We start from the raw sequence: 27,767 nt of genomic DNA on the forward strand, positions 1-27,767 counted from the left end.
TGAGCATCCATTAGTGAGGCTGAAGAATTTTGTTGAGCTTGTCCGCTAAGCAATTTTGTTTCCCCTGAATATAGACTGCTCTGAGGTAGAGATTCCTTGCAGTCGCCCAAAACCAAATCTTCTGAGCTTCCTGACAAAGGGGGAGAGATCCTATGCCCCCTTGCTTGTTTATATAATACATTGCTACTTGATTGTCTGTGCAAAGCAAGAGGACTTGATTGGCTACGAGATGCTGAAAAGCTTTGAGAGCGTAGTAAATCGCTTTGAATTCCAGAAAATATGGAACCTCCGCTCTGTGATGGACCAATGACTTTGAGTCTGTAGGCCATCCATATGTGCCCCCCAAGGTGTAAGTGGCTGCATCTGTGGTCAAAACTTTGTGATGAGAAGGCATGTGAAACAGGAGTCCCCTGGAAAGATTGGATGAAATCATTCACCACTGCAGCGACTCTCGAAGAGACAATGTCACAGAAATGTGTTGTGAGAGAGGATCCATCGTTTGGGACCACTGGGAAGCTAAAGGTGTTCTGAGATGGAGCCTCTCCAAAGGAGTAACGTGCCATAAGGCCCAGAAGAACCATCATTCGCCTGGCTGATATGGATTGGAGCTGGTCCACTTGATGACAAAGCTGAATCAGAGCATATTGACGGTTCTGGGGAAGAGTATGGTGCAGTGGTTAAATCTACAGCCTCAGCACCCTGAGGTTGTGGGTTCAAACCCATGCTGCTCCTTGTGACCCTGGGCAAGTCATTTAATCCCTCCATTGCCCCAGGTACATTAGACAGATTGTGAGCCCACCAGGACAGACAGGGATAAATGCTCGAGTACCTGAATAAATTCATGTAAACCGTTCCGAGCTCCCCTGGGAGAACGGCATAGAAAATTAAATAAGTGTTGAGAATTGCCCCTATAAATTGAAGTCTTTGAGATAGATGAAGGTGTGACTTGGGGAAGTTGATCTTGAATCCCAAGTTCTGGAGAAACAAGATGGTGCGATTTGTCGCTAGTATAAAATTCTGACAGGAAGAGTCTTTGATGAGCCAGTTGTCCAGATAGGGAAACACCTGAAGACCCTGAGATCTCAAGGCCGCTGCTACCACAACCAGACACTTCGTAAAGACTCTGGGGGGAGATGCCAGGCTGAAGGGCAGGACCTTGTACTGATAGTGGTGAGAAGCCACTTGGAAACGGAGATATTTCCAGGAAATCTGATGAATCGGGATATGTGTAGGCTTCCTTTAGATCTCAAAAGAGAACAGAAACATAGAAACATGACAGCAGATAAAGGCCAAATGGCCCAACTAGTCTGCCCATCCACAGTAGCCATTATTTCTTTCTCTCTCCGAGAGATCCCACGTGCCTATCCCAGGCCCTCTTGAATTCAGACACAGTCCACCAGCTCTTTTTTTTTTTTTTCTATACCGTTCTCCCAGGGGAGTTCAGAACGGTTTACATGAATTTATTCAGGTACTCAAGCATTTTTCCCTGTCTGTCCCGGCGGGCTCACAATCTACCTAATGTACCTGGGGCAATGGGGGGATTAAGTGACTTGCCCAGGATCACAAGGAGCAGCGTGGGTTTGAACCCATAACCCCAGGGTGCTGAGGCTGTAGCTTTAACCACTGCGCCACACACTCCCCCACCCCTCTTCTGGAAGACTATTCCACACATCTACCACCCTTTTGTAAAAAAGTATTTCCTCAGATTATTTCAGAGCCTATCACCTCTTAAGTTTATCCTATGCCCTCTCATTGCAGAGTTTCCTTTCAAATGAAAGATTTGACTCGTGCACATTTATATTATGTAGGTATTTAAACATCTCTAGCATATCTCCCCTCTCCCGCCTTTCCTTCAAAGTATACAGATTGAGATCTTTAAGTCTGTCCCCATATGCCTTATCACGAAGACCACACACCATTTTAGTAGCTAGAGATAGCATTTGAAACTTTTCTCTGACCAGAAACATGTTGAGGGCTCTGAGATCTAGGATTGGACGCAGACAGAAACAGAGTATGACGGCAGAAAAGGGCCATCGGCCCAACAAGTCTGCCCGCTCGAAGAACCCTCCCCCTAAGCACTTCCTCTAAGTGAACCCACATGCTTATCCCACTTTTTTCTTAAAATTGAGCACATTGCTGGCCTCAACTACCTTAAGTGGAAGATCATTCCAACGATCAACCACCCTTTCGGTGAAGAAATACTTCCTAATGTCGCCATGAAACCTCCCACCCTTGATTTTAAACGGATGCCCTCTTGTTGCCGTAGGTCCTGTAAGGAAAAAGATGTCTTCTTCCACCTCAATACGGCCAGTAACATATTTGAACGTCTCTATCATGTCTCCCCTCTCTCTGCGTTCCTCGAGAGTATAGCTGCAACTTACCTAGATGTTCTTCATATGGGAGATCCTTAAGTTCCGAGACCATCCTAGTGGCCATTCGCTGAACAGACTCTATTCTTAGCACATCCTTTTGATAATGTGGCTTCCAAAATTGAACACAATACTCCAGATGAGGTCTCACCATGGACCTGTACAGCAGCATTACCACTTCAGGCTTTCGGCTGACAAAACTTCTTCGGATGCAACACAGTAATTGTCTAGACTTGGATAAAGCTTTCTCCACGTGATTGGCAGTGTTCATACCTCCCATCTTCTTTGGCACTAGAAAATAACGGGAGTACAACCCTTGGATTTGTTGATTTATAGGCACCTTCTCGATGGCATTGAAGAGGTGATTGAACCTCCTGAAGAAGGGAGGACTACTGAGTGTTGAAAACAGACTCTCTTGGAGGATGAACCGGAAGGAGGGCGGTGAAATGCAGAGTATAATCCTCCCAAATGATCTGCAATACCCAAAGATCGGAGGTGATGAGCTCCCAACGATGGATATAATATTGTAAACGCCCTCCGATCGGCTGAGGTAGAGACTGAAGCAAGGGGACTGAGACTATGCCCTCCAGTAGCACGTCAAAAACAGAGTGGATTTTGCCTGGGCAGCAGGCTGAAACTGTTTTTTCTGTGGAGGCCGTACTGGAGCAGAAGCCTTGGCAGCAAATCTGCGTTGGTAAGATGAAGCAGGCTTGAAAGGTCTAGATGGAGCTGGTTTCTTCTTGGGCTTGACCAAGGTGTCCCAACAAGTCTCATGTGCCGTGAGCTTTTGTGTGGCAGTATCTGCTGAATCTCCGAAAAGCTTGGCTCCCAAACATGGCACATTGGCTAGATGATCCAGGTGGTTGACATTCATGTTAGAGACTTGAAGCCTCGCTAATCTCCTCAAGGCTACTGACATGGCCGAAGCCCTTGAGGTGAGTGTTCAAAGGCGTCATATGCTGAACACACCATGTACTTCCTCAACTGGAGCACAGAAGAGACAACCCTTCGTCTTGAGGGCAGGAATGTACTTGCTGTATGCAGGGAACTGCTTCATGAGATGTTTAAGGTAACATGAAATGTAAAAATTATAGTTAACAGCTCTGCTGTTAGCTAGAATGGAATTTTGGTAGAGCCTCCGACCAAACTAGTACGGCCCTCCCTTCCAGGAGGGACTGACGCATAAAGATTAGCTGAAGCAGATTTCTTTAAAGTAGACTCTACAACCATGGATTGCTGAGGTAATTAGGATTTATCAAAACCCGGGAGAGCAATTACTTTATAGAGACTCCAGTTTTCTGGGTGCCACCAGTATGGAGATTGGAGATTCTAGATTCTAATAAAAAGTTTCCTTCAAGATGCCATGCACAGGAGCACCCTTAAATTGTTTTATTATACGCATGACAGTGTGGTCTTTTTTGGCTATGCTTTGTGCTGATATTTCTAGCTTTTTCTCTTTTCTCTTCATGCTTTTTATATCTCTATCTGCTGACAGGAGTGTCTACCTTGTGCATTTTATCTGCTATTTGCTCATACTGAACATGGGTAATATCTGCTACACTTTAGTGCTGCATCTTAAGGCTTATGGCTGATTTGCATGTTTTTTCTTTTAATGTGAATGGGTTAAATCATCCCATTAAGAGGAAAAAGATAGCTAATTATATTTCTAATAAACACCCTGATGTGGTTTTTTTACAGGAGACCCACCTTCCACCCGCTGCCGCTTTAAAATTCTAGCTAAAGGGATACTCCACTCATTTCTATTTCCCTGCGACTCAACGTAAGAAAAATGGGGTTTCAATCTCTTTAGTGACAAACTCTCTCCTGTCATTCATTCCTCTAAGGCAGATACGGATGGAAGATGGTGATTGGTGCATGCTGCGTTGCACTCAGTGGATTTTGTGTTCCTCAACATTTACGCTCCAGTTTTGGACCACCCAGAATTTTTCCAAGACCTTCAGCTGGCGTTGGTAGAATACGGATCTTGTTCGCTGATACTGGGAGGCGATTTCAATCAAATTCAAGATATCTATATTGATAGATCATCATCCTGCAAACCCTCTAAATCCAGGTCTTTCACAGCCTTGCATGCCCTCAAAGATGCCTTCTCTCTTGTAGATCCGTGGCGATTGTTTAACCCAAAGGGTAGGGAGTTCTCTCATTTTTCACCACCTCATAATACCTACTCAAGAATAGATTTCTTTTATCCTCCTCTCTTATTCATGACCTGACAAACACCATTATTCACCCAATCTCTCTTACATTACATTACATTAGTGATTTCTATTCCGCTTGTACCTTGCGGTTCAAAGCGGATTACATAAGAAGAAGCTGGACATTTCCAGGAGGGTACGTGACATTTAGGGTAAGACATAGTTACAGAATGAGTATAGACTTGGTAACATTGGATGAAGCAGTTATATTACATTACATATCAAATCTTTTTCCAGGCGTTGGTAGGTAATATGATCGGTAGGATGAATTAGGTTTTTTTTGTTTTTTTTTTTGGTCGGTTGAGGATATGGTGTCAGGGAGTGGGTAACCTGGTCGGTGTATGTGGAAGAGGGGATTAGGTGTTTTGAATATGCTTTTTGAAAAGTAGCGTTTTGATTTCTTTGCGGAATGCTTTGAAGTCAGATGTTGAGGTTAACAATCTGGTTATGGAGGGTTCGAGTTTTGCTGCATGCGTTGCTATGAGGTTATCGTAAAGCTTTTTACGATGAGTGCCGTTGAGTGGTGGGTATGAGAATGGTGTCAGTGTTCTTCTTATTCTGGGTGGAAGGTTACGGTGTAGGCGATCGATTAGATAGGCAGGTGCTGTACCGTTGAGTACTTTGAAGATTAGACAGTATAGTTTGAATTGGATTCTGGCTCTAATCGGTAGCCAATGTGAGTCTAGGTAGGCGATAGTTATGTGGTCATATTTTCCGAGGGAATAGATTAGTCTGAGAGCCGTGTTCTGAATTGTCTGTAATTTTTTTATCATTTTTGTAGGACATGGTAGATATAGGATATTGCAGTAGTCCACAAGTCCTAGTACCAGGGATTGAACAATGATCCTGTAGTGTTCTTTGTCGAAGAATTTCCTTATTTTTCGTAAGTTGCGCATTGTGAAGAATGCTTTTTGGGTAGTTTTGTTGATTTGAGTCTGCATAGTGCAGCATCTATCTATCAGCACTCCCAGGATTTTGAGGGAGGTCTGGATTGGGTATTTGGTAGTTTTGATTTCCAGGTCTGTTATGGATGGGATTTTGTCCGTTTCAAGCATTAAGAATTTGGTTTTGTCCGAGTTTAGTTTTAATTTGTGGTTTGTCATCCATTTTTCTACTTCGTCCAGTATTGTTTCCAAGTGTCCAGTTGCGGAGTTGTCTTGGGTTTCGAAGGGGAGGAGGATAGTTATGTCGTCTGCGTAACTGAAGGATGTTACATTTAGGTTGTCTAGAGTGGTACCAAGGGAAGAGATGTAGAGGTTGAATAGAATGGGTGAAAGTGGAGAACCCTGAGGGACTCCACATGGATTAGACCATGTGTTGGATTTCGTATCGTTTATCTTAACTCTGTAAGTTCTTGTTTTAAGGTATCCTTGGAACCAGTTGTACACCATCCCTGAGATCCCTATTGCATCAAGTATCTGGAGTAGTATGGTATGATCAACTAGATCAAAGGCTGCGGAAAGATCTAGTTGGATAATTAGGATCCTGTGACCTTACAGATCATGCAGTCATCTCTCTGCATTTACTCATTTCTGCCCCCCGCAAAGAATCTTCCTCTTGGAGACTAAACAACGCTTTACTCTTAGATGCGGAAGTAACTGACAAAATTAAATCCTTTACCACTGAATTCTTCGAACTTAACTCCAAGGACCCTGAGATTTGCCCTTCCATTGTTTGGGAGGCTTACAAAGCCTCCATTAGGGGTGAACTGATCAAACTCGCCTCTTGGAAAAAGAAACAGTCCATGCAAAAAGAAAAAGACTTAGAATCCTCTATCAAAGAGTTAGAACTACAACACATGTCTGCTCATTTACACGACCCATCCATATTTCAACGTATCCAAAACCTTAAATATGAATATAACACTCTGGTTTCCTGTACAGCCAGGCGTGACATTTTTATTTCAACCTCTGGTCATTACATGGCAGACAATCTCATGGGTTGCCCTTTGGCTAGATATCTTAAAACTAAATCTAAACGTTTACATATCACGGCTGTTCAAGACCCATCAGGGCAAATGGTCAAGACCCGGTCTCTGATCTCTTCTTAGTTTGAAAACTTTTATGCTACCTTATATAAATCTGATTTTTCTGCCTCTGAGTCGGGGATAGACTCTTTTCTTGCCTCCCTGGTCCACCCGACCTTATCGGACTCTGTAAAGTTGGAATTGGACTCTTCTATAACTATATCCGAGATAGAAACCGCAATATCATCCTTGCCCAACGGCAAGGCCCCGGGTCCCGACGGTTTTACCAATGAATTTTTCAAACAATTTTGCACTCTTTTGGCTCCTCAACTTCTTTCATACTATGAATTCCTCCACTCTACTCCAGACAAACAATTCAATTTTACTGAGGCCACTATTGTAGTCATTCCCAAGCCTGACAGAGACCCTACCTTGGTTAAAAACTTTCGCCCCATCTCTCTTCTTAATTTAGATTACAAGATCATGGCAAAACTTCTTGCACTGAGACTCAATAAAGCAATCCCTTCTCTAATTCATAAAGATCAAACAGGGTTTATTAAACAAAGGGTTATAGGTGACAATTTACGCCTCTTTCATCATATTAACGTCCATGCTAAAACACTTTCAGATCCTGTAATCGGCCTGGCTATTGACGCCGAAAAGGCCTTCGACCGTGTGGAGTGGCTTTTTCTGTTCCGAATCTTGAAGTGGTACAACTTTGGTCCATTCTTCACAGAGTGGATTGAAGCTCTATATCGACAACCCACAGCCCATATTTTAATTAATAACTCTCTCTCTAACAAATTTTCCCTTCACAGAGGTACTCGCCAGGGCTGCCCTCTTTCGCCGCTACTATTTAATTTAGCGCTGGAACCTCTTCTTTCTGCTATCTGACAATGCCCTAGAATTAAAGGCATTTCCACCACTGATCGCCACATCAAATTAGCAGCATATGCCAATGATGTCCTTCTCTTTATCCGGGATCCTGTTGATTCCCTCCCCTCTTTCTTTAACATTGTTTCTCAGTACTCCCTGTCTCTGGATACTCAGTCAATTGGGAGAAATCAGAGATTTTTCCTCTCAATGATCATCTCTCTCCCTCAGATCTTACCCACTTTCCTTTCACATGGTCGCATGGGGCTGTGAAATACCTGGGTGTTTTAATACATAAAGATCCGACTCACGCTCAAGATCTGAATATATCTAAAATTAAAAGCTTAGTTCTGAACACCTTGTCTCACTGGTCCCCACTTTTTCTATCTTGGTGGGGTAGAATAGCTTCCATCAAAATGACCCTTGACCCTCAGATAAACTATACCCTCTCAATGCTTCCCTCTCTATGCAGGAAGAAATTTTTTCATTGGCTGAATAAGAAAATCTCTGACTTTGTTTGGAATAAGAAAAAACTTTGTATTGCTCTCGCCAAGCTGAAAGCCTCTAAGATCAATGAGGGTTTGAACTTACCGGATTTTTATTTTTATTATATTGCATCATTGGCCAAATATGGAGCTTATTGGATCATTGATCCCTGTTCCCAAGATTCACCAACCTGGTTTGAATTGGAACAGTTTTTTTATGTGCACCATTACACGTCTCCTGCTTGATAACGGTGCCAGTGCCTAGACCGTTGAGGAAGTATTCCTTGTTAAGTGCAACGCAGCATGCTCCTTCACCTACTAGATGCAATAGCAGAGATTTCAGTTAAAGATAGTCCACTCATGTCCATTTGGAACAATCCCAAACTCCAGAATAACGGCAAATCTTTTTCCTGGAAAAGATGGCAGCGGGCTGGTTTGTGGTTTCCTCACCAGATAACTACTCTCACTTCTCTTGTTCCTTTTGGTACACTCTGCTCTGCCTATTCGCTGCCTCCTTCTGCACATTCACAATAGCTTTCTCTTACTGGGGTGATATTTTCCATTCACACTATACGTCACTGGTCCACATTGGCTATTATGAAAGGTAAAGCGATATCTCTTTTTTACAGTATTCTAAGAGACCACTCCTTTACCTTTTCCTCTCATTCAAGCCAACCTAAAACAAGACTCTACATGTTGGAACTGTATGAAAGACGCTGGAACTCCTGACCATATGCTTTTCCATTGCACTCCAGTTCGTTCCTTTTGGGCTCGTATTTGGGTCTGTATTTGGGTCACCATAAAATCTATTACTAACTGCTCAGAAGAAATTTCTTTGGACATTATAATTCTTCGATCTCAACACCCCTGTTTTGCTCAGTCGAACTGTCCTCCTAAACTCATCGATGCCATGTTTGTGACTGCCCTTATGCACATCTTGAAAAATTGGAAGTCCTCTTCGTTACTAGATTATACTTTTTGGTGGAACTCTTTGAGCATGTATCATAAATTTGAATCATATGAATATGAAAAGAAAAATATAATCCAACTTTCCACAAACTTGGTGTGATGTAAATCACCTTGGAGATTCTTGGATTCCTATGTTCATTCTGTTTCGTAGACACTCCTGTCTTCTTCATCTTCTTCTTCTTTCTCTCTTTCTCCTTTCTTCTTATTTACCTCGACCTTCTCTCTTCTCTCTATCTTTTCTCTCTTATCTTTTATTCTTCACAAGCAGTTCCAGTACTTTGGATCTTTTAGAATGATTTGGTTCTTTTATTGCTGACAGTAGTCGAATATTTGCTATATTAAGTGTTCTGCTCTGATATTTTGTATTTGGACTGCTTCTTGTATTTTTCATAATACTCAATAAAAAATATTGAACTAAAAAAAAAAGATGCTATGCAAAGGAAGTTTGAGCATCTCCTTTGGAGGCTGGTCATAGTCAAGGGTTTCAAAATACTCCTTACTATATTTAGAGTCAGCCTCCAACTGCACTGAAAGGTCCTTCCCCATTTGACGGATAAATTTTGAGAAAGACAACTTTTCGGTGGGAAAAGTTGCTCTGGTAGAACACCTGGGAGAATCTGATTCAGGAGAGTCCTCAGCTTCGGTGGTAGATGGAAACACAGGATCAGAGTCGTCCCGCAAGTCAGAGACACGGTGCTTGGATCGGTGGACGTAGCCGGGCCCTGGCCCACGGAACCACATTGATCGCTGCCACCATGAGTCCCAGGACCTGATGATATTGCCAGTCCGTTGAAGCTGGAACTGCCAACATTACTTGAATGGTTTGTTGGATCTTCACTCTGAGACCTCGGAAGGAACACCTTGTTCCTGGTCATGTGAAACCACATTGGTTCGAAGTGGCTCTTTCTCAGGTTGATCACACAGCCCAGGCAATGCAGCAGATGGACCACCTGCTGCACTGCCCAGTCTCCCTCAGTCGAGCGAAGGTGGGCTGCAACCACCACCATAATCTTGATGAAGGTTCTGGGCGCTGTTGCCAGGCTGAACGGAAGGGCCGCAAATTGAGTGTTGATCCAGAACATGGAACCGTATAAATTTCCTGTGTCCCAGAAAGATGGGAATATGAAGATACGCCTCTGTGAGATCCAGGGAGGTCAGAGACTCCCCTGGTACCACTGCCGCAATGACTGATCTCACAATGCCACATTGACCGCTTTCAGATCCAGAATCAGTCTCCAATCTTCGGAGCCTTTCTTTGGAACGATGAAGTATATAGAGTATCTCCCCGAGCCTTTGGCACGGGTTCGATAGTCGCAATAGCCAGCAGTGTGCAAACCATGGCCTGTACCCTGAGCGCCTTCTCATGGAGCTCTGCAGGCGAATCCAGAAACAAATCTGACAGAGGTCAGTAAAACTCTAGTTTGAGCCCGTTGCGTAGGACCTCTAAGACCCAATGGTCTGAGGTCACCGTCTCCCACTCTGCCAGAAAAGGAGAGAGACGCCCTCCAATTTGGGAAAGGGGCCAAAAGCCTGCCGTTAGAACTGTTTCTTCGTGGAAGTGGGAGAACGTCTGTTGGAGGACTGCTGATGGGCAGGGCCCCCAAAGCGGGGTCTGGACAAAGAATTGAATCTTTGACCCGATGCCTGGGGACCAGCGTACTGATAAGGGCGCCGGAAGGGGACGAAAATTAGGATGCTCCAATCCAATCCCTTATATAACGGGACATTCCCCAGGGAGGACTTGAACCGGTTAACAAAAGTTTAATCAAAGTAATATTAGGGAACAATAGTTGGACAGGAAAGTTCATCTCTTATTTGTCATCTAAAAATTTATTGAACAGATGTGTTTCAGGGTTTTTCTAAACTATGTCAAAGAGGAAAGAAGTCTGATTTCTGAAGGAAGATCATTCCAGATTTTCACCATGGTAAATGCCAGAGAATGGGAAAGTCTATCTAAAGTTTGAATCCCTCTAGTACAGGGGTCTCAAAGTCCTTCCTTGAGGGTCACAATCCAGTCGGGTTTTCAGGATTTCCACCACCGGCTCTCTTCCTTCCCAGGGGGATCGCCGCCCACTTTCCACCACCAGTAGAGATATCTTTAAATCAGCCTGCTTTGCGGCGCATGCCTGATTATCCAGCATTCATTTGCTCACAGGCTCTCTCACCTAATGCTTACAGCTACTTTAGCCACCATTTTTTTCTTTAATTTGCTGAAACGTCATTTAGAATTTTAATCCTTTTGCTGTTTTTTACTTTTTACTTATCATTTTACCTGTTTTAATTGGTTAGCACTATTTTAATTCACTTGTTTATTTGGTTACTTGATATTTATCACCTCCTCTGCTTTCTTCGTATGCTTTATATATGTTCCTCTTGTCTCTACTTTCATAATCTTTAATTACTACCTGACTCACTGTGTATCTTTCTCTAATCCATATCCATTTTGATCTCAACAGGCTCTCTTCCTCCCCAGGGGGATCGCCGCCGCGCAGCGGCGGTGCCGATGACTCCGCCCACTTTCCACCACTGGTAGAGATATCTTTAAATCAGCCTGCTTTGCGGCGCACAGCTTCTTCAAAACCTTATTTTCTTAAAAGCTTTACCCAAATCAACACTTCGATTCGCAATATTTCTTGCTATCTATAACCATCTAATTCTACTTCTTTTAGCGAATACTACTATACATCCCAATTCTTCCTCACTTCGACATTTTCCTTCCATTCAAATGGCCTCTATTCCTACCATATGGGGTCGCCGCACTCCCATTAAAACCTTTTCTCAAAATTCACCTAAAACCCAGCCTAGACAATATATTACTATTCAAACTTTGCCTATCTCTACCTATCGCACCATATTGCCTCCTTTCCCCTCCAAAATTAATTTAGGGCTCATAAATGTTCAGTCGATCAAAAATAAACACCATTTAATACATGATTTAATTATTCAACACAAACTCCACATCCTATGCATCACAGAGATTTGGTTAACTAAGGGGGAAGATGCCTATCTCATCCAATCCTGTCCTACCCACTTCAAGACTATTTTTCAACCTCGCCCCAATAAAAAAGGAGGAGGCATAGCTATCATCTACCATACATCTATACCTCTTCAATCTCATTTTCTTAATTCTAATTCTTATTCTAATATCCCAGTGGAAACCCTCCAATTTTCTATAAAAACATCTCCTTCTCTCAACTTTTTACTTATTTACCTTCCTCCTCCGATTACTAAAACTACACTCTCTACTCTCGCTTCTATAATCTCAGATTTCACTATTTCCAATCCTGATTCTATTATCCTTGGAGACTTCAACATTCATTTTAACTCTCCCAACCACCACAACACGTCAGAGTTTCTAACACTAATCTCTGACCTATCTCTAATTCCCCTCATCTCTATGCCTACCCACTCTGCCGGTAATACCATAGATATGATCCTCAGCGCTAATTCTATTACTCACCTTTTTCAAAATTTCCAACACCACCCTCTCCCCTGGACTGACCATATTCTCATTACTTGGCAACTAAACCTTCCTACGCATACAGGTTACATTCAACAAAAGAAAACCTACATATCACAAAATACCAAGGAAATAACTCTTCCTATGATAGAGAACTCTTTTAACATAAATCTTGAAAATCTCTCTTCTCTCTCTATCGATGAGCAATTCACTTTATGGGAAACATCAACCAAATTATTAATAGATTCTTTAGCCCCTAAACGGGAAAAAATCTACCATGATTCAGACCCAAAAAATAAAAATAATAAACCCTGGTATAATAATAATCTCACCTTGCTCCGACGTCAACTTCATTCTGTAGAACAAAAATGGCGCAAATCACGAGAAAAAGCATCACATTATAAAAATATCATTCAACAAACTAAGAAAGAATATTATTCCAAATATATTTCATCTACCGTAATTCCTCTGCTCTCTTCAACCTAGTTCAATCGCTTTCTTCTTATTCAAAAAAGAAACCTTCACCCTTAACTACTCAACTGACTGCCACTGAGTTGGCACTTTTTTTGACACCAAAATAAAAGACATCAGATCCCATCTCGGACCTTCTTCTCTTACACCTCTCTTATCTATCCCAGATGACCCCACTCACATGTCATTTAGTACCTGTTCAAATTTCAAACTTCCTTCCCTAGCAAATCTTCTTTCAACTTTACAATCCTTAAATACTCCCAATAATCTTTTGGAGAGTATCCCCCTGTCACTTCTCAAAAAAATTTTTTCCTTCTTCGGTCCATTCATTCAGGAAATGGTATTGAAGTCTCTTTCAGACAGCATCGTCCCCACAGCATGGAAAACAGCTCTTGTCATACCAAAACTGAAAAATCATAACCTAGACTCCTCTTTACCAGCCAACTTTCGCCCAATCGCCAACCTCCCATTGATCTCCAAACTAACGGAAAAAAATTGTTCATAATCAACTTACTGAATTCATCGACAATACCCATGCCTTACACCCATGTCAAACTGGTTTCCGCTCCTCACATTCTACGAAACTTTCACTTCTAGGTCTTGTTTCCACTATATACTACTATCATGATCATCATAAATTGGTTCTCCTAATCTCCCTCGATTTATCAGCTGCTTTCGATACCATTGATCATTTTCTCCTCCTCAACCGACTTAAAGATTGCGGCATTACTGGCCAGGTTCTTGCATGGTTTGCATCGTACTTTACTGAACGTTGTTTTAAAGTTCATGTAAAGAATGAAACCTCTACCCCCATTTCGCAAACCTATGGGGGTCCCGCAAGGCTCCATTCTTTCTCCACTGTTATTCAACATCTTCTTATCCTCTTTTAACCCTAGCACAATCTATCGGATTCAAGATTTTCGCATATGCAGATGACATTCAACTCCTTCATCCTATCAATACCTCAAACACCTCAGAAATAAACATCATCAACAATAAACTTGACACAATTAGTGAATGTCTCTATACAAACAAACTCTCTCTCAATATTGGAAAATCCTGTGGCCTTCTACTTCCAATTAACAGTTGTGAGACTCTACCAGGAATAATATCCATCAAATCAATTCCTATAAAAATAGAACCAAAAATAAAACTACTAGGAGTTATCATAGATAAAGACCTCACCTTTCATGATCACATCAGTTCGGTCGCTAAGATTTGCTTTTTCAAACTTCGTCTTATCCGCTCTCTTACTTCTATCTTAGAGACAGATGCGATCAAAATTCTAATTCATTCTCTAGTTATCACCCACCTTGATTATTGCAACTCTCTCTATAACGGACTTCCTCAAAAAGAAACTCGGCGTCTACAACTAATTCAAAACACTGCAATAAAACTTATCTACAAAGCCAGTAAATTTGATCATGTTACCCCCTTACTAAAAGAAGCACACTGGCTCCCAATTACACACCGAATCACTTATAAAACTATTCTGCTCACTTTCAAAATTAGACTTTATCATCTGCCCTTATACCTAGACAATCTACTCATTCCTCAAAGCTCAGTACGCCTCCTTCGGTCAACAGATCAGAAACTCTTATCAATCCCTTCTTTAAAAGATTGTTTCTACACCAGGAAAACAAACTTTGCAGTCATAGCTCCCACCTTGTGGAATGCTCTACCACACCTACTCCGATTTGAAAATCAACTCGACAAATTTAAAATAAACTTGAAGACCTTCCTATTTAGCGATGCTTATTCTTGTGTTTAGATTTCACCTTAAACACATATAAATTTTTTTTTCTCCTCCTCTCTTTACCTTTTTTTCTTTTTCTTCTTCTATATCTCACCAACCGCTTTCATAAAGCGATCCCATCCCATTTGTTTTTCCCTCTTTCTCCCTTCTTCTTCTTTTAATATGTAACTTTCCCCCACCCTCCTCATTTTGCCTCACTTTCAAGTTTGTCCAGTTATGTCCTCAGTGTGCACTTAGAATGTTCTTAAACTACATATTTATTCAATTTTCTTATATTACTTTTATTGTACACCGGCCAGATACTTGCTGATGGTCGGTATATTAAAAACCAATAAACTTGAAACTATGTGCATGCACTGCTTTCAATGCATATTCATTGGAGAAATCCTGAAAACCCGACCGGATTGCGGCCCTCGAGGAGGGACTTTGACACCCCTGCCTTAGAGGAAGAATCTCCAGACCACTGTCGTACCCACAGCATTTTTCTGGCAGACACAGAATAAGCTCCCAGCTTAGCAAAGACCTTCATCATGTCAAAGCATGACGGACAATGTAGAGGAACTATGGTCGACTCTGAAATCTACCCTGCAAGAAGTAACCAACATATATATATATATATAAAAACTGAGAGCAAACGACACAGAAAAAATAGACCACAGTGGTTCTCCACGGAGATCTCGGAACTAGTAAAGCAAAAAAATAAAGCTTTCGTTAACTACAAACAATCACAACGACTGGAAGCTAAAGAAACCTATCTGGCCAAATCCAGAAATGTTAAAACAGTCAGAGAGGCCAAACTCAGGATGGAAGAAAACACAGCTAGGCAGGTGAAGAAAGGGGAGAAATCCTTTTTTAAATACGTTAGCGACAGGAAAAAGAACACAAGCGGTATTTGGGCGACTAAAGAAACCTGACGGCAACTTTACCTATTCGGACACAGACAAAGCAGAACTACTCAATAACTACTTCTGCTCAGTCTTCACCTGCGAAGCACCAGGATCCGGTCCTCAGCCACAGACAAAGGGGAGTTCGGAGGACCCCTTCTGGGACACAGAATTTACTGCGAGCGAAGTCTACCATGAGTTATCAAAATTAAAAGTAAACAAAGCTGTGGACCCGGATAATCTACACCCTAGAGTACTTTGAGAATTGATTGATGTCCGGCAGAGCCGTTAACTGTGCTCTTCAATCTTTCCTTAAGCAAAGGAAAAGTTCCCCTGGACTGGAAAACTGCCAACGATATCCCGCTCCACAAAATGGGATGCAGGTCAGAGGCTGAAAATTACAGACCGGTGAGTCTCACATCAATAGTGAGTAAACTAATGGAAAAATTGATCAAGAACAGATTGGACACATTTTTGGATGATGAAAGATTAAGGGATCCCCACCAGCACGGCTTTACAAAGGGAAGGTCTTGTCAATCCAATCTGATAAGTTCTGTTTTACACAGCAAGTGGTGGACGCTTGGAATGCTCTTCCGGAGGAGTAGTGACGGAAACCTCCATTATGGGTAGAAGCCCTTCCCCCGTTGGTCGGGGGGAACCTCCTCCACTGCTCTCAGGCGAAGCAGGTCTCGAGCTTCGGAGAGGAGTAGGGGTAGCTGCGTCCGGTTGGGAGGGCAATTCCTTGGGGGGTTGTCCGGAGGAATGGCCCGAAAGTTGAGAGAGTATCCTGATGAGATCACGCCAAGGACCCATGCGTCCGACGTGACTTGTTCCCAGCGAGGGTAAAAGGCTTTGAGGCGACCCCCGATGGGAAGGAGGCCTGGGACTATGGCGGAGGGGGCCCGCCCCCTTCCGCGTATCCCGTCAAAAGGACGTGGATGGTTTGGTAGTCGCAGGCGGTTGGGACTTGGGCATGGCCCGGTGGTGGGCTTGCGGACGCCTGGGTGGAGGCCGCGAGAAGGCAGGGGTGGATTTTTGCGGGTAGCGGCGCGGAGGGGCCCTGTACGGCCTGGACGCGGGTGGTTTAGGCTTTGCCGGACGAGGGAGGGTTCGTGTTCGGAGAGGCGTTTTGTAGCCGCCTCGATAGTGTCATCCAACAGTTCTTTTCCCACACAGGGGAGGTTAGCCAACCGGTCCTGCAAGTTGGGGTCCATGTCGACCAGGCGCAGCCAAGCTAGTCGGAGCATGGCGATAGCAAAGGCTGCCTCTCTGGAGGAGAGTTCAAAGCCATCGTATGCCGCGTGGAATAGATGGAGGCGCAGGTTGGAGAGGGACTCTAAAAGCAGGCCAAACGCTCCTTGCCGGGAGGCCGGTAGGTCAGTCTCAAAGGCTCTCAATAGTCCAATGAGGTGTTTGAGGTAGGATGTGAAGGTGAAAGTGTAGCTTTGCACCCTAGAGGCCATCATTGCATTTTGATATAGTCTCCTGCCGAACTTGTCCAGGGTTCGGCCGTCTCGGCCTGGGGGGACCGCAGCTGAGACCCGGGATGGGTGAGCCTTTTTCAAGGAGGATTCTACTAGCAGCGACTGGTGAGAGAGCTGTGGTTGTTCGAATCCCAGGTAGGGTACTGTGCGGTACTTGGCCTCCATTTTGGAGGGTACGGCTGTGACCATGTAGGGGGTCTCCAGGTTCCTGAAGAAGGCCTGTTGGAGTACCGGGTTAGGTGGTAAGCGAAGGGACTCTCTGGGCAGTGATGGCATATCCAGCTCCGCTAGGTACTCCTTAGAGTATCTGGAGTCGGACTGGAGGTCTAAGTCCAAAGCGTGGCCCATGTCCTGGACAAAGCGAGTGAAGGATGGGCGGGATGTTCCCGGGGCCCCGTGCGGGGTCAGTGAACGAGACCTCCGTCGGGTGGAGAAGGATGGGGAGGTTTCCCTCGAGTATCGAGGTTCCTGCTCCGATCCACGCTCCGAGACCGGGGAAGCACTGTGAGAGTGTTCCGGGGTTGTCGATCTTCGGCGTATCGAGGAGCCCCTCGGAGACGATGCCGGGGTTCGGGGTACCGATCGATGTCGAATCGGTGACCTCGACCCGGACTCCCTTGGAGAATACCTGCAATCTCGGGTCGGGGTCCCGGTCTGAGAGGGAGTTCGGAGGATGCGCGGGTTGGAGAGTGATAACTCAGCCACCCTTAGTGGTCCCGTACGAGGTGTAGGAGAACGGCCTCGTAGAGTTGGTGAACCTCGGGCCTTCTTGGAGGTACGGCGGTTCGAGGTTTCTGTCGTTTTAGCACGACGTTTTGCCCCGCGACGATCTGTGCTTGGGTCCAGAGCATCGGGCTGACACCTGCACCTTCTGTGCTACGCTTAAAAAGCGTACTTTGAAAAATCGGCAGATCCAACAAAATATTTTGTTTGGTACCGGATCTGCCATGGAACCGGCTGCGACGTCGACGGCACCACAAAAGTCGGCACCGATGACATCGACACCACCTTCCTCGGGGTCGTTGGGCCCAGGTAAGCCGGCTAAGAAGCCTCCCACTTCCCTTGAGCGCCCTCCTGCCACGGTTGCGACACCGGCCTTCCCGGCACCGCACCGGCCCCGCAAACGCTCCGCTCCGTTCTCGGTGAGTGCCTCATCATCGGCCTCCTCATCGCCGGAGCGTAGAGCGGCACCTATGGTACCGAAGAAGAAAAAAGCGGTACCGGTGCCTCCCCTGGACGACCGCATCGCGGCCATACTCCAAACACAGTTACAGGAGCAGCTGCAACAACAGCTCCAACAACTGTTGCCGGCGTTGCTGGCACCGCACCTTCCGGTACGGGACCGGTCCGAGCCTCACACTGTCCCATCGGTGTCGACCCCCTCGTTACTGATTAATACTTCCATGCCGGTGCTCTTGGCAGAAACACCTGCAGTACATACCCGTGATGCTGCCAACCCTGTCCGGTCCCAGGAACGACATCGGTCTTCCTCACCCGGTACAGCCTCGGTGCGCTCAGGCAACTCTCCTTCAAAGACCCGCCATGCCGAGCCCTCCACACCGATGCCCAAACGTACGCACCCCGACGTTAGGGACCCAGATTTGTGGGAAGACTCCCCTCACGGTACCGAGGAGGACGCTTCGTCAACCGACGAAGAACCCTCCATGACCGACACCGTCTCCAAACCAGAGCAATCCTCTTTCTCCAAATTCCTTAGGGAGATGTCAGCAGCTCTTTCCATTCCCTTAGAGTCCGACTCTAAAAAGTCTCAGGCTTTCCTCGATGCCCTAGACTTTGAGCAACCTCCCAAAGAATTTCTGAAGTTGCCCGTCCACGACATCTTACGGGAAACTTTCTATAAAAACTGGAAAGCTCCCCTCACGGTTCCTGGAGCCCCTCGTAAATTGGATAGCTTGTACTGGGTTATTCAAATCCCAGGATTTGATAAGCCTCAATTGCCCCACGAGCCTCCTCCAACTCAGGAAATTCATGGTTCGCTCCATCTACGATTCATTTGAGCTGACCTCTCGTGCATCTGCCATGGTGGTGGCCATGCGACGTTTGGCATGGCTGAGAGTCTCTGACCTAGACATTAACCACCAGGACCGCCTGGCTAACGCACCTTGTCTGGGTGATGAACTCTTCGGAGAGTCCCTGGACTCAACAACCCAGAAACTCAGCACATGAGACCAGGTGGGACACTCTGATTAAACCTAAAAAGAAGACTCCACCTGCTCGCACCTACAGACAGCAGTCTTCCTACCAGCGCAGGTTCTCGGCCAGACCTCTCAACCCGCCTCAACAGCAGCTTCGCCGACCTCGTCAACAGCATCAATCTCAGGCTCGCTCACAGTCTCACCAACCTGCCAAGCCTCTCCCTCCGTCAAAACCATCTCAGCCCTTTTGACTTTTTCCTCCAGGGCATAGCCAGTCTCCCATCATCATTGCTTCTTCCTCAGCCTATCGGAGGTCGCCTCCAAATCTTCCTCAGCCGTTGGGAGGTCATCACATCAGACCAATGGGTCCTCAACATCATTCGCCACGGCTACTCTCTCAACTTCCAGACTCTTCCACCAGACAATCCTCCCGTAGAGTCTGCTTCTCACTCCTCCCAAACCCCCCTCCTCCTGAGGGAGGTCCAATCCCTTCTTCTTCTCAATGCCATCGAAGAGGTGCCTCCGGCCCAAAGGGGTCAGGGATTCTACTCCTGCTACTTCCTGGTTCCCAAGAAGACAGGAGACCTTCGTCCCATCCTCGATCTCAGGGACCTCAACAAGTGTCTGGTCAAGGAGAAGTTCAGAATGCTCTCCCTTGCCACGCTTTACCCTCTTCTCTCTCAACACGACTGGCTATGTTCCCTGGACCTCAAAGAGGCCTACACTCACATCCCAATCAATCCGACTTCATGTCGCTACCTACGGTTTCAGATACAGCACCGTCACTATCAGTACAAAGTGCTACCTTTTGGCCTTGCTTCATCGCCCAGGGTGTTCACCAAGTGCCTTATTGTGGTGTCGGCCTTCCTCAGGTCTCACAACCTCCAGGTGTTCCCCTACTTGGACGATTGGTTGGTGAAAGCACCTACGTCTCCACTTGTGCTACAAGCCACTCATCACACCATCTCTCTCCTCCATCTCCTGGGGTTCGAGATCAACTACCCCAAGTCGCATCTGCTTCCCACACAGCGACTTCAGTTCATTGGAGCAGTTCTCGACACCACACTAATGAGGGTGTTTCTCCCCTCCGACCGTCAATGGACCCTGCTCCACCTCTGTCGTCAGGTGCTCCTTCATCACTCCATTCCTGCCTCGACGGTCCATGTGCTTCCTCTGGCGCGACTCCACCTCAGGACACCTCAATGGACTCTTGCCAACCAATGGTCACAGACCACGGATCTTCTTTCTCATCCCATCTCTGCGACATCGTCTCTTCAGCAATCTCTTCAATGGTGGTTGAACTCCTCAAATCTTTCCAGGGGTCTACTCTTTCATCTACCCCCTCACTCCATGATCGTAACCACGGATGCCTCCCCCTATGCGTGGGGAGCTCACCTGGGAGATCTACGCACCCAGGGACTCTGGACCCCTCAGGAGCGTCAACATCACATCAATTTCCTGGAACTCAGAGCCATGTTCTATGCTCTCAAGGCCTTCCAGCACCTTCTCTGCCCTCAGGTTCTTCTCCTGTGCACAGACAATCAAGTTGCCATGTACTACATAAACAAGCAAGGCGGCACCGGATCTCGCCTCCTTTGTCAGGAGGCTCTCCGCATGTGGACCTGGGCCACGGCCCGCAATCTCTTCCTCAAGGCTGTCTATATCCAGGGCGAACAGAACTCCCTGGCCGACAATCTCAGCCGCATCCTTCAACCTCACGAGTGGACTCTGGACCCTTCAACACTCCACTCCATCTTTGCTCGCTGGGGCACTCCGCAGGTGGACCTCTTTGCAGCACCTCACAACCATCAGCTGCCCCAGTTCTGTTCCAGGCTCTTCTCTCCTCATCGTCTGACCCCAGATTCATTCCTGCTCGACTGGACTGATCGGTTCCTCTATGCCTTTCCTCCACTACCTCTGATGTTGCGGACGTTATCCAAACTCCGCAGGGACAGGGCCACCATGATTCTCATCGCTCATCGGTGGCCTCGCCAACACTGGTTCTCCCTCCTGCTTCTGCTCAGCTCCAGGGAGCCCATTCCTCTTCCTGTGTTTCCTACTCTACTTACGCAGCAACGTCAGTCTCTACTGCATCCCAATCTGTCTTCGCTCCACCTGACAGCTTGGTTTCTCTCGGGCTGACCTCTCCAGAAAATCTGTCTCAGCCTGTCCGTCGCATTTTGGTTGCCTCCAGGAAACCGGCCACCCTCCAATGTTACCATCAGAAGTGGACCAGGTTCTCCTCTTGGTGTCTACTGCATCATCATGATCCCACCTCATTAGCGGTGGAACCTGTACTGGACTATTTGCTCTCTCTGTCCGATGCTGGCCTCAAGTCTACCTCAATCAGAGTCCACCTCAGTGCCATCACTGCGTTTCATGAGCCTATCCTCGGAAAACCTCTCACGGCTCATCCACTGGTTTCCCGGTTCATGAGAGGCAGAATAAGAACATAAGAACATAAGAAGTTGCCTCCGCTGAGGCAGACCCTAGGTCCATCCTGCTCAGCGGTCCGCTCCCGCGGTGGCCCATCAGGCCCATTGCCTGAGCAATGGTCTATACCTATCTATACCCCTCAATCCCTTTTTCTTCCAGGAATCTATCCAAACCTTCTTTGAAACCATTTAATGTTTTCTTGTCTACAACAGCCTCTGGAAGCGCGTTCCACGTATCCACCACCCTCTGAGTGAAAAAGAACTTCCTAGCGTTTGTTCTAAACCTGTCCCCTTTCAATTTCTCCGAGTGCCCCCTTGTACTTGTGGCGCCCCTTAATTTGAAAAATCTGTCCCTGTCTACTTTTTCTATGCCCTTCAGGATCTTGAAGGTTTCTATCATGTCTCCTCTAAGTCTTCGCTTCTCCAGGGAGAAAAGTCCCAACTGCTTCAATCTTTCGGTATATGGAAGTTTTTCCATTCCCTTTATCAGTCTAGTTGCTCTTCTTTGTACTCCCTCAAGTACCGCCATGTCTTTCTTGAGGTACGGCGACCAGTACTGGTATTGAAAGAGTGGAAGCTGACAATAGCGGCTGCTCCACGGCCGGTACCGGCAGCTTAGACCGGGCCGGAACTGGAAGGTTCGGTGCCAACAGAGCAGGAAGGAGCTGCTATAATTGCTCTTTAAGTTGGACTTGAAGGACAGTTGCAATACGGTCATCCAAGGAAGGTACCGGTATCGCTTTCTTTTTCTGCGGTACCTGCGGTGCCGCTCGACGCCCAGAGGATGAGGAGGCCGAGGAGGATGCACTCACCTCTATAGGGGCGGAGCGTTTACGGGGGCGCCTCGAGGTCGGCAGGACTGGACTCTCTGCCACAGCGACCGGAGGACGCTCCAGGGAGGAAGGCTTCTTAGCTGGCTTACCTGAAGGGTGCGACACTGGAGCGGTGTCATGCGGTGTCGATGAAGTGGACGCCGGTTGAGAAGCTGTCGATGCCGGTGTCGATGCTGAGGGATCAGCCATTGCGGCACCGAAGAGTAGTTTCTGTTGAAGCTGCCTGTTTTTTAAGGTGCGCTTCTTAAGAGTAGCACAACGGGTGCAGGTGGAAACCCTATGATCCCAACCCAAGCACTGCAGACACCAATTGTGCAGGTCTGTCAACGAGATGGGGCGCGCACACCGTTGGCACTTTTTGAATCCTGGCTGAGGGGGCATGAAGGTGAACATGGCCTCTGCCAAATTGAAAGTGGAGGCTTTGATGGTGACAACAGGCCCCGCCGGGGCGAACCCGAGAAAATAAAAGAAAAGAAAAATGTATTTTATTATTTTTTTTTTTTTGAGAGAGAAACTAAGAAAAAAAGGAAGATAAGCTTCCAGAAGAAAAATATGCGAGCGGGAAGGCAAGCGAAAAATATTTCAACGGCCGTTGAAAAAAACGCGTCTTCTTAGCTCCGTGGAAACTAAGAAACTAACTGGGGACCGCGTGCCTCCATTGGGCGGGAAGGCACTCGCGCATGCGCGGTGCGGCTAACTAGAACTTTAAATCACTCTAAAATTGTCCGTACCGGGGCTCCGTCAGTGCCGTCACCCATCAGTTAAGAATATGCTGCCTTGAACTTTAAAAAGGGTAAATACGATCGCATGAGAGCCATGGTAGAAAAACGACTCGAGAAGAAGGTGGACAAACTTGAAACGGTAGATCAATCATGGTCCCTACTGAAAAATACTATCACAGAAGCACAAGATCTCTACATTCCGAGGATTTCCAAAGATCGGAGATCAAAGAGCAAAAGAGAACCGGCATGGCTTACCAAACAGGTGAAGGAAGCCATAAAAGAAAAGAAGGACTCTTTCAAAAAATGGAAATACATAAAGACAACCGAAGCCTGGAACAAACATAAAGATGATCAGAAGAAATGTCACAAGGCGGTGAGGGATGCAAAACAGGAATATGAGGAAAAAATAGCCAAGGAGGCCAAAAACTTCAAGCCCTTCTTTAGATACGTGAAAGGGAAAAAACCTGCAAAAGAGGCAGTGGGACCCTTGGACGACCAGGGAAGAAAAGGGTACATCAAGGAAGATAAACAAATCGCTGACAAACTAAATTCCTTCTTTGCGTCCGTCTTTACGAAGGAGGACACCTCAACAATACCTGAAGCGGAGAAAGTGTTTGCAGGAGAAATAGAAGACAGCCTCACCACAGTTGAAGTGGACTTAGACCAGATATACTATCAGATCGACAAACTTAAAAATGACAAATCCCCTGGACCGGATGGAATTCACCCGAGAGTCTTAAAGGAATTGAAGGTTGAAATCGGAGAGTTATTGCAAAAACTTGCAAACCTGACAATCAGAACTGGACAGATACCGGACGACTGGAGGATAGCGAACGTCACCCCAATTTTCAAAAAAGGACCGAGAGGGGAACCGGGCAACTATAGACCTGTGAGTCTTACGTCTGTCCCCGGCAAGATGGTTGAAGCACTGATCAAGGATAGCATGGTCCGGCACTTGGACGCACACAAATTGATGAAACCCAGTCAACATGGATTCAGGAAAGGGAAATCATGTTTGACGAATTTACTCCAATTTTTTGAGACCGTGAACGAGCAAATTGATAGTGGGAAGCCGGTGGACATAATATACTTGGACTTCCAAAAAGCGTTCGACAAAGTTCCACACGAAAGACTTCTCAGGAAGCTACAAAGCCATGGCATAGAGGGGGATATACAAAGATGGATAGGCAAATGGCTGGAAAACCGAAAGCAGAGAGTGGGCATAAATGGGAAGTTCTCCGACTGGGAGAAAGTGACTAGTGGTGTACCCCAGGGCTCGGTACTTGGGCCGATCCTTTTTAATATTTATATCAATGACCTGGAGGAAGGAACATCCAGTGAGATCATCAAGTTTGCAGACGATACAAAACTATGCCGGGCGATCAGATCGCAGGATGATAGAGAGAAACTCCAGAGCGACTTGTGTCGGTTAGAAACATGGGCGGAGAAATGGCAGATGAAGTTCAATGTGGAGAAATGCAAGGTAATGCATCTAGGCAATAAGAATAAGGAATACAAGTATACAATGTCAGGTGCAACTCTGGGGAAGAGTGAACAAGAAAAGGACCTGGGTGTACTGATAGATAGGTCCCTGAAGCCGTCGGCACAATGCGCGGCAGCGGCAAAGAAGGCAAATAGAATGTTGGGCATGATAAAGAAAGGAATCTCGAGTAGATCGGAGAAAGTGATAATGCCGCTTTATAGGGCAATGGTCAGACCACACTTGGAATACTGCGTCCAACATTGGTCTCCCTACCTAAAGAAGGATATAAAACTGCTGGAGAGGGTGCAGAGACGAGCAACAAAACTGGTGAAGGGTATGGAGAAACTGGAATACGAGGACAGACTTATAACACTAGGATTGTTCTCCCTTGAGAAAAGGAGACTGCGTGGGGATATGATCGAGACCTTCAAAATACTGAAAGGAATCGACAAAATAGAGCAGAGAAGATTATTTACATTGTCCAATTTGACACGGACTAGAGGACATGTAATGAAGCTAAGGGGGGACAGGTTCAGGACTAATGTCAGGAAGTTCTGCTTCACTCAGAGAGTGGTTGACACCTGGAATGCCCTCCCAGATGAGATTATTGCGGAATCGACCGTCCTAGGCTTCAAAAGCAAACTAGATGCATATCTCCTTAAGAGAGGCATATAAGGATATGGTGGACTATAAATTACGACAGGTGTACACCTGGCAGGGCCTCCGCGTGTGCGGATTGCCGGACTTGATGGACCGAAGGTCTGATCCGGAGATGGCAGTTCTTATGTTCTTATGCTTGTCCTGGGATAAAAGCCATTTATCCCAGTTCAGTATGATTGCAAGGTATGCTGTCGGTGACACACTAAGTGAGGAAAGTCTTTCTGTTTTGCCTATGAAAAAGACAACAAGAGGGGAGGATTTATTCAAGTCTTTCATTGAGTTTGTTAAAGAACAAAATCTACCAATGGATAAACTTGTTTCAATGTTTACTAATGGTGCTCTGGGCATGGTGGGGAAAAACAGAGGATTTGTAGCGACAGAGGAGAAGCTTCTGCCCACACACACATGCGATGCACGTAGGCTCCGGTGGCTTTCAACAAGTACGCGTGTTCCCTCCCTTAACTGCGGGGCCAAGACCATTCACCGCTCCAAGGGGCGGTGGATGGCCTTGTCCCCACATACGCAGTGAGCATCTATCCCCCCTCCACCATTTTGGCAGGTTACCCGCGACTACCCGCAGGTAACATCCACCGTTGTCATTCTCTAATGTACATATCATGTGACCCCTCCCTAATTACCATATTTTTTGCTCCATAAGACGCACTTTTTTCCCACCCAAAAGTGGGTGGAAGGAAAAATTGTTCTTACCTGTTAATTTTCTTTCATTTAGTCACAGCAGATGAATCCAGAGACTAGTGGGATTACGTCCATCAACCAGCAGGTGGAGATAGAGAACTGAGTTCAGTGTTTTCCCCAGAAATTTTTTCCAGCCGGGTGGCATGAAAAAATAGCCGGGTGGGGCGGGATGAGGAAATTTGGTGGTGGGGAAAATTAACCCCCTCTTTTACTAAGGTGCGCTAGCATTTTTAGTGTGCGCAAACCCCTGTGCTATGTGGGAAAACTAACGCAAACTCAATGCTGGCGTTAGCATCTAGCGCATGTGGCAATTCTCCGCGCACTAAGCGCACGCTAAAACCACTATTGTAACTTAGTAAAAGGAGCCCTAAATGTGTACTATTTTTATTAGTTAATTATTATTATTATTTTCCAATGCTCAATATGACTTCCTTTTTTAAGGTTTGACACTTGTGCCAGAATATTTTTACTAAATTTAAGAAGTTTTTGCCCTCTTTCAAATGGTATAGAGGTTAAAAAAAGGGAAAGGCGTTAATGAAGTCATTAGGTTCAATCTAGCCATTTATTTCTGCATGAATTTAAACAACTAAAAAAAAAAAAGATAAATATAGCTGATCCAGTCATACAAGAAATGGCTCTACAGCAAGGGTGCCCACACTTTTTGGGCTTGCGAGCTACTTTTAAAATGGCCAAGTCAAAATGATCTACCAACAATAAAAATTTTTTAAAAAACCCACAAAGCACACTGTACGCAGAGAAAATGTTAATTATCGTATATATTCTGCAGGTTTCCAAAGAGGTCAAGGCAGATGATTTTATGCAATGTCACCTCAGGAACAACTATACAAAAATAGACAAATATACCCCCTCCCTTTTTACTAAATTGCAATAGCGGTTTTTAGCGCAGGGAGATGCGCTGAATGCCCTGCACTGCTCTCGATGCTCATAGGCTCCCTGTGCTAAAAACCGCTATTGCGATTTAGTAAAAGGGGGCCATAGTGCAAAATATAGACAGCAGATATAAATTCTCAAAACAGACACATTTTGATCACTAAACTGAAAATAAAATCATTTCTCCCACAAGTGGACATGCTTAGTTACGTCAGCTCTATGGCTGCTTTAACTGTAAGGCGCCTGAATCTAAGACTATATGCTACCATTCTGTAAAGGAACCTGGGAGCCCATTCACTGCTATAGAATAGGCGTTCCCTGTACAGTCTCAGGGTGCCTACGAGGAAGAACCCACTTGGAGAATTGCCCCTTTTTTTTAAGGATTATAAAAACAGAAGCAATAATGTGAAAAACAAAACCCAGCCTTAAAATAGGCTGAATTAAGTTGTGAACCATTATTTAAAGGATACTCAGAAAAAATATTGTTTTCCCTTAGCTTAAATGAAATAAACATATTCCTATCCATCATTTGATTATAGCTAAGTGCAAAAGAACCGGCCTGCAAATATTAAAAAACCGCGAATAATATTCGGGCCAGTTCTGCCCCTAACCCCCGCTTCCTCCCCGGCTATTTTAAGCCCTGTAAGCCCCCCCTTAAGCCTTACCTGATGGTCTAGCAGGTTTTCAGGCAGGAGCGATCTTCCCACGCTCCTGCCCCGTGCAGAACGCTCACAGGAATTGGCTGCCTTGAGCTCCCATTGTTTCTCGAGCCATTTCTTATGAGAGATCTGTACGGGGCAGGAGCGTGGGAAGATCGCTCCTGACCCAAACCACGCTAGACCACCAGGTAAGGCTTAAGGGGGAAGGGGGCTTACAGGACTTAAAATAGCCCGAAAAATGAAAATGATTTTTTGACATAAAATTGTGAATAATCGAAACTGTACATACGGAAATGTATTTC

General features: G+C 45.6%; 1 protein-coding gene across 2 annotated transcripts in view; it reads right to left on the reverse strand.

The window, feature by feature from the left end:
* The window catches only part of SRF (serum response factor), a 243,291-nt gene that overhangs the window by 66,089 nt on the left and 149,435 nt on the right, over positions 1-27,767 (reverse strand). The gene's annotated exons all lie outside the window — the stretch shown is intronic.

This window comes from Geotrypetes seraphini, chromosome 3 (assembly GCF_902459505.1).
Source record: "Geotrypetes seraphini chromosome 3, aGeoSer1.1, whole genome shotgun sequence".
NCBI lineage: Eukaryota > Metazoa > Chordata > Amphibia > Gymnophiona > Dermophiidae > Geotrypetes > Geotrypetes seraphini.